We start from the raw sequence: 7,362 nt of genomic DNA, 5'->3' as shown, positions 1-7,362 counted from the left end.
TTTGATTTTTTTATGGCCATTTAAATATTGGTCAAATCCTAGGTTTGACCAAGGTTTAATCAAGTTTAAAACATGACAATGAAAAGGTAATAATGAATCCTTTCTTAGTCACTCTAAAATGAAGGTACTTGAAATTTTTATGTTTGAAACACAAAACCCCAGTTCTCTTCATATGTTTGACTTCATAAGACAGAGTTTAGGGTTAGGGGTAGATATGATACGTAGTACATGATATTTCTGGTTTGAATATGTCTAGACCTTGTTTATCAACTTGAATGCTTACTATATGACATAAGAAGGCTATATATGTGCTTTGGTTTTTCATTTTTTTTATTTTTTTTGAATTTTTACGCCGTTTGAATCTTGGTCAAATCCTAGGTTTGACCAAGGTTAAAACAAGTTTAAAACATGGCAATGAAAAGGTAAGCATGGATCCTTCTTAGTCACTCTAAAATGAAGCTTTTGGGAGGTTTGTGAAATTTCCATGTTTGAAACCGAAAATCACTTCTCCTCATACTTAACTTCATAAGACAGAGTTTAGGGTTAGGGGGTAGATACATGTTTTGTGTGGTTTGAATATGTCTAGACCTTGTTTATCAACTTGAATGCTTACTATATGACATAAGAATACTATGTGCTTTGGTTTTTTCATTTTTCTGATTTTTTTAATTGTTAAACCCATTTGAATCTTGGTCAAATCCTAGGTTTGAGCAAGATTTAAACAAGTTTAAAACATGAAAATGGAAAGCTAAGCATGAATCATTCTTAGTCACTCTAAAAATCTTTCGGTCTGCAGAAGAGTCGAATCTGCAATCAGTAGTTACAAAAGCGACCCACCTTAGGTCTTCAATTTTTTTCTTCGAGGTCTTCAATTTTTTTCTTCGAGGTCTTCAATTTTTTTCTTCTTCCAGAACACAATCTTGTACTTTTCTGAAGGCAGCCAAAAATAGATAACTAACCATAGACCTGTAGATACCGATGAAAGTTCTCCCATAATTTTTTGAGCTGCAATGCCAAAGCTGCGTGCACGCACGCAACCATTAAAGCAGTCATACAACATCGGCAAGAGTACCAACACCAGTATATCAGGAATAATAACCGACTAGCTTTGTCATCGTCGATGGAGAGCCGAGAGTATGAATCACCATTGTCGAGGACGTAGCAGCCGGGACAAAAACTGCGAGGATAATCCTCCCCACGGCAACAAAGACAAAAGATCCAAAATCGATCTGGCGAAGCAAGATCCAAAGGCCCATACCTTGAAAATTGTGATCGTTCAAGACCACCATTGACGTCGGGAAGAAGATCTCATCGCCGAACGAAAGGCCGAAGATCACTTATTGCAGACGATGCCATCTCCATTGAGGGGAAGCCAACAAGAAGGCGGCTACCAATATCCTAACATAATCTAATATAATCTAATGAAAACAATACTTTTATTCGAAACTCCACGCATAGATCGGGTTCCCCACTCCTCCTGACGCCGGCGAAGCCAACCGGAGGAGGGGGAACCAATCTATGGAGGAGGAAGAACTGGAGGCGGCTAGGGTTGAGGCGGCGGCTTCAGGATCTTGGGTTAATGTGGCCAGGTTTCGACTTTCGACTAGTGGAAACGGGAAAGCACGTGCAAATTAGGGAGATAACTGAACCACAACCACCCGCGCCTTAAGCATCGAGTAATATCGGGGAAAAATGCGCCTTTTGGGTATGATTACGATTTGACAAGGGCTCCCATCAGTATGGGGTGAACAAGCCCTCCCATCAGTATATCAGAGGAATTTGACAAGGGCTACAGGACGACTAGATACATCAGCAAAAAAGGTGATGCATGTCTCCTTCACCAAAACAGCTGAAACAAGTACATGAACGCAAGTACACCACCATAATAATACTACTACATCAACACAAGTACGAGTAATATAATAAAGTAAGAGTACTACTCCCTCTAATCTAATTTAAACCAAAATAAAACTTAAACTTCATCCTAAATTTGAACTAGTGCCTCGTCCTCGTTCTTCGCTCATTTTCTGATCCAAGACGGCGCAGAGTGCCAGAGTGCATGGCACGGAACTCTTCATCGGTGGCATGCCATGGGCATGTCACCGGATGCATGATTTTTTTCGCAATGTTTAAATTTGAATTTAGGCCGCATTCGTGTGACATGCAAAAGGTGCATGTCACCTGGTGGTGGTAGGCAACTACCCTCATTTACGGCGGCGTAGGCGACTGGACGCCGCGTGGCCAGCCGCTGCCTCGTGGCCGCCTCGGTTTCCACGCGGGAGACCATTAAACGCCGATGACCAACCTTCCCGCGTCACGGTTAGCGACTATGACTATAAGGGCAAAACGCTAAACTCTCTCGTTCCATTCACTTTCTTCCTCTCTCCACCTAACAAACATTTGTTCGTCGCTCTCTCCTCCAGCAACGTCTTCAAAATTCAGGTCGTCGGCGGTCAAGTACGCGGAGAAAAAACGCCGGCTCGAAATTTCGAGAGACGCTTCCAGAAACCAAGTGGGCTCGCCGTCGCGGCCGCCGCCGCCGCCAAAACGCGTCCGTGCTGTGCTCACCGGGTTAGTTTCCTTCGCCATGTACTTTCGTTTCTTCTTCCCGGGCTCAAGCTCTCCAGCAATGTCTTCAAAATTCAGGTCGTCGGCGGTCAAGTACGCGGAGAAAAAACGCCGGCTCGAAATTTCGAGAGACGCTTCCAGAAACCAAGTGGGCTCGCCGTCGCCGTCGCTGCCGCCGCCGCCGCCGAAACGCGTCCGTGTTGTGCTCACCGGGTTAGTTTCCTTCGCCATGTACTTTCGTTTCTTCTTCCCGGGCTCAAGCTCTTTAAGAGTCTCTATGGTTATACATCTTAAAGGGTTGGAAGTTCCAACGACGCCCGTACTACACCAACTTCCACGACCAAGGAATCATCGTCGTCCGATGATTTCAACCCGGCCCTACCCCGGCGAAATGAGGTAGCACCAAGCACTGTGTAGTTATCTTCTTCTTCTTCTTCCTCCTTTGCGCTTACTTGCTACCGATGATTTCGCCCTGAAGGAAGCGGCGCCGACTATCGACACCACTGTCGCCATCTTGATGGAAAAAAACGAGGAGCTCAGCTTAGAGTGTGATCGCCTCCGAGACGATTTGGCTGCCAAGAAGAAGAATTCGAAAACTCTTGTGGAGCTCATTTGCAGCCTTCGCAATGAGCGCGACATGTTGAAGAACGAGCTGATTAAGCAGAAAGAGAGGAACATTGCATCAGAGGAGGAAGCCAGCAGCATACTCGAGACTGTGTGCCTCGGAAGAGACAAGTCTGATATAGAGTACAAAATCCTTCTTCAGGATAAAGTAGAGCTCCAAAAGATGAACCTTGAATATGCTGACATCGCCATCCTTGCCCTTCTCGATAAGCAGAAGGCACAAGATAAGTTGATGCACCTGATGTTGGAGAGCTGCAGTGAAAGAGAAGAGACATTGAAAGAAATGAGCAGTTTGGTGAGATACATGAGTGACGTCGGGCGAACTTCGCAGTAATCCGCCCGGCTGAGCTCAAATTCCAGCGGAACCAGCTTTCAGCAATGCATGTTATGCGCACCTACAACTTCTACTCATTGATTAGAGGTCGCACGACATGGCATTTTCCTCGAAATAGTAGTACCGTACTAATAGTTGTACTACTTAGTATGTACCTTTTGTAAAATAATTTCTTACATGTATTAGAAACTAACCCTCTCCTTTCTGGATGCACCCGGGACATTGTCATCCGGCCCTCTTCCGGGACAAACCCCTCGGGAAGGACAGTATATTTTGTACATTTCGCTACTAGTACTTCTAATTCCACCGCTTATTTTTCTAATCCGTTAAATCGTTAATTAGATGACCAACCGATGGAAGCTGCGATAGATTAGACCAACAAGTGGTGAATTGTGCAAAAGATATGTCCGTGTTTTATGCAAAAGAGTGATATGGGGATCTGGTGGAATCTTGAATTTCCTCTTCAAAGTGGTAGGCATGCTTCACTTATAGCTGGAGTACATTGCGGACCTGGTGCATTTCGTCGCATCGATCAGCTATTTTTACTTATCCGGGAAGAAAAGGTAGTACTAGCCTTTTCGGTGAGATGTCTTTCAGTGCTACGGAGTTGTCTGCTCACCGTTTGCTTTGTCTGTCGGTGACTTTGCCAAGCTGACTTTGCCATGACTTTGGGTGACCGATATGTGGACCACGGTTGTAAGTGACTCAAAGTCACCGACTTTGGGGACTCCTGAATTCTTCGTATATTTCGACGGTTTCTGAATTATGTACTCCGTACAACTTTTGTAATATTGTTCAAACTAGTTTTGACCAGGGTTTGTGTAGGGTGTTTTTTTGGTTGGTCCAAATGGTGTTGGGTGGTCCAAATGTGATGTATCATCACACCACCATGTGCCGGCGCCCCCCACCCCACCCCAAGGTTTTGGTAATGCCAATCAGTTACATTCTTCTTAGAAGGAGAACATTTTTTCGGTTTGGGCATGACAATTTTGAAAAATTCAAAAAAAAAATGGGAAGACAGAATGGTAACATCATTTTCCATGTGATGATGCACCCCTGTGCCAAATTTTGGTTCATTTTAAGAATGTAAGGTGACAAATTACTCGAGGAAGCTAGTTGGAGTAGACGGGCATGATCGGATTGGCATAGGGGATTTACTTTTTGAAGGATGTTATTTTTCATAGACAATATCTGACACAAAAAATAAAATGTTAAGGTCTCATATTATTCTGAATGATTTTGAATTACTTATGACGTTTGGAAGTATTGGTATACATGAGTCCCACATGAAGTTAAATGGTCCCAAAAAAAAGTTTCGTACACGTCTCCCAGAAAGTGGAAAGTCGAGTACATGCATGACTTCACGCGTCCACTACTGGATACAGAGAGTCAGAGGCTATAACACAATCGGCCTCATCATCTCTCACGAGCTCGTCCTCTCCACTCCCCCAACTTGCCTCCCCCACACTGTGAAAACCCCCCATCCACTCACCACACCTCTGAGGCATCGACTTTCCCGTTTCCAACCGCAACAGCATGAAGATAGGTATTGCATACTAGGCGGAGCAAAGCGACCGCCCACGCAGAGGATGCCTCTACGGTAGTGGCCGTCGCGGTGGGTCAGGCTTCACCGGGCACCCAGGCCGCTCGTCTCCTCTGCTTGTCGGATTCTTCGACCTCGCTCGAAATGGGCATCCTGGCCGTCACGACGGGTGAGGCTTCACCGGGCACCCATGCCGCTCGTCTCCTCTGCTTGTCTGGTTCTTCGACCTCGGTCGAAACGGGCGTCCTGGCCGTCGAGCAGAAGGTGGATACCAACGTTGTTTATCCCGCCGAAGATGTGCACAGCGTTGTAGGCCACCACGGCGAGGTCTTCCTAGGCCCGATGCTGGACGCGAACCTCGACCCCTTCGACGATTTCGGCCCAAACGTTCAGTTCCAGGAGGATGTTGAGGGTGATGACGAGGAGGTACTTCTCTTTTACCGAAACTGTCCCAACCCTCTTTGTGTCATATTGCTGTTCACATGGTTTGCACGAGCCTGGTTCTTGATTGATTTGATATCCTACCTTGTTCTTGTAGATGTAATTGATTCTACGATTCGTAAGATCAGATTCTAGTTTAATTTCGACTAATCTGCCATGTAGTCACATAATCAATTTATGTGTTCATACTTAGTGGACTTGCAATTGTTGTGGCTTATGTTCATGGTTGTTCATAGGGTTTCTCATGATTTATTACGATTTGTTCTGCCATTTACTTGTTCTACACATTTAATTTTAGGGTTTCTAAGGTTTGATTATGTTAGTGGAGTATTTATTCGATCTGTCATAAAAAAACTGATTATGTAGTACTTAATAATTCATAGGAGTATTCTGATGACATGGACAACAACAAGCTAGGTGCGCAGGGACCGGAAAAGCCGCTATGTTCTCAAGCGGCTGAAGGGTGATGAAATTCGTTTCTGCATGCGCGGGGAGCTATTTTGCCCATTATGTGGCAAATTTCTCTAGAAGGACATCCACAGCCTGATCCAACATGCGATGGGTGTAGGCCTAAGTACATAGGGGGAAACACCGCCCTGCAACCCAGGCCAAGCACGCGGCATATGGCCTCTTCCTCCAGAATTACGTCTTGCCTAGCTTTCTCCACGTCAACGCCCCTGCTGCTGGCCCTCATGCTCCTGGTCATGTTTAAAGTTCATATGTGTAATCTTAATCCCTTTGGAAGTTCAGCATTAAACTCTACTAGTACAACCGTGGTGGTCTTGTGATGTAGTACTCTTTTGATGCATTTGTGATGTAGTAGTTTTTTTTTGAAATGTATAGTACTATCTAAGAAAAGTACTCCCTCCGATTCACATTCATTTCACATCAAGAAATATGGATCAGAGCGAGGGAGTAAATTAAACATGGCATCTCGTGCATGAAGCTTGACATATCGATCAGGTTGGCTAGAATAGCAATACAATGCTGCTCATTAGGCAAATGCATGCCATGTACTATAGTATACATCTAGTAAAGAAGTCTAAACTGACATAAAAAAACTACTTTGGGGATGAGAGTCAATTGGGGCATCTACAATATAGAAAATCTTGCTCGTAGATGATTTTGGCTAAGAGGGTTTTACTCACATTACACGTGCCACTTTCTTGTCTGCAAAACAAGTTCCAATAAAGGGAGAGGAAAGAAGAGGGTATTGTGGGTGAGATTGAACACCTTTTTTATGTGTTAAGCTGAGGCCTCGTTTAGATGAGGATTTCGACTTATGCCTAACAGCTCAACACACCCACAAATAATTCTGCTTGCGCGCACCACCGTTCATTAAAAATAACAATATTAGCTCGCAAGATTAAGAACGAAGTGAATTTAAGTAACTTGGTAAGCTTTTCAAGCAATATATTCAGAGAAAGAGCACGCATGTTCGGCTCAAAATAATCATAAGAGAAGAAAAATAAATCTAAGGCACCACATGGATTCATACCTTGAGTCGACGCTGGCTCGTAGAAGGGCGGCCGCGCCTCGAGGATGCCGGGGACGTCTCCACCTCGGTCTCACATGTGACTGCTTATCGGCGGGTGGTGCGCCGCGCCATGTAGAAGATCTATCAAGAGAGGAGAGCCCGATGACGCTACCGACGCCTCAACCTTGATAGCACCGACCTGTTGCTCCGCACCGAGATGCGCCACGTACAAGATTTAGCGGATGCACCAATTTTAGAGATATGTCATGATCATTGTAACAAATTTCAATGTGATGATGATTTGATCTTGTACTCGGCCTTGAACATAAGAACTAGTACAATCTCACATTTTTTTTATCATTATCCTTTGCGAGA

This window comes from Lolium perenne, chromosome 1 (assembly GCF_019359855.2).
Source record: "Lolium perenne isolate Kyuss_39 chromosome 1, Kyuss_2.0, whole genome shotgun sequence".
Lineage (NCBI taxonomy): Eukaryota > Viridiplantae > Streptophyta > Magnoliopsida > Poales > Poaceae > Lolium > Lolium perenne.
Note: the sequence above shows the minus strand (reverse complement) of the source record.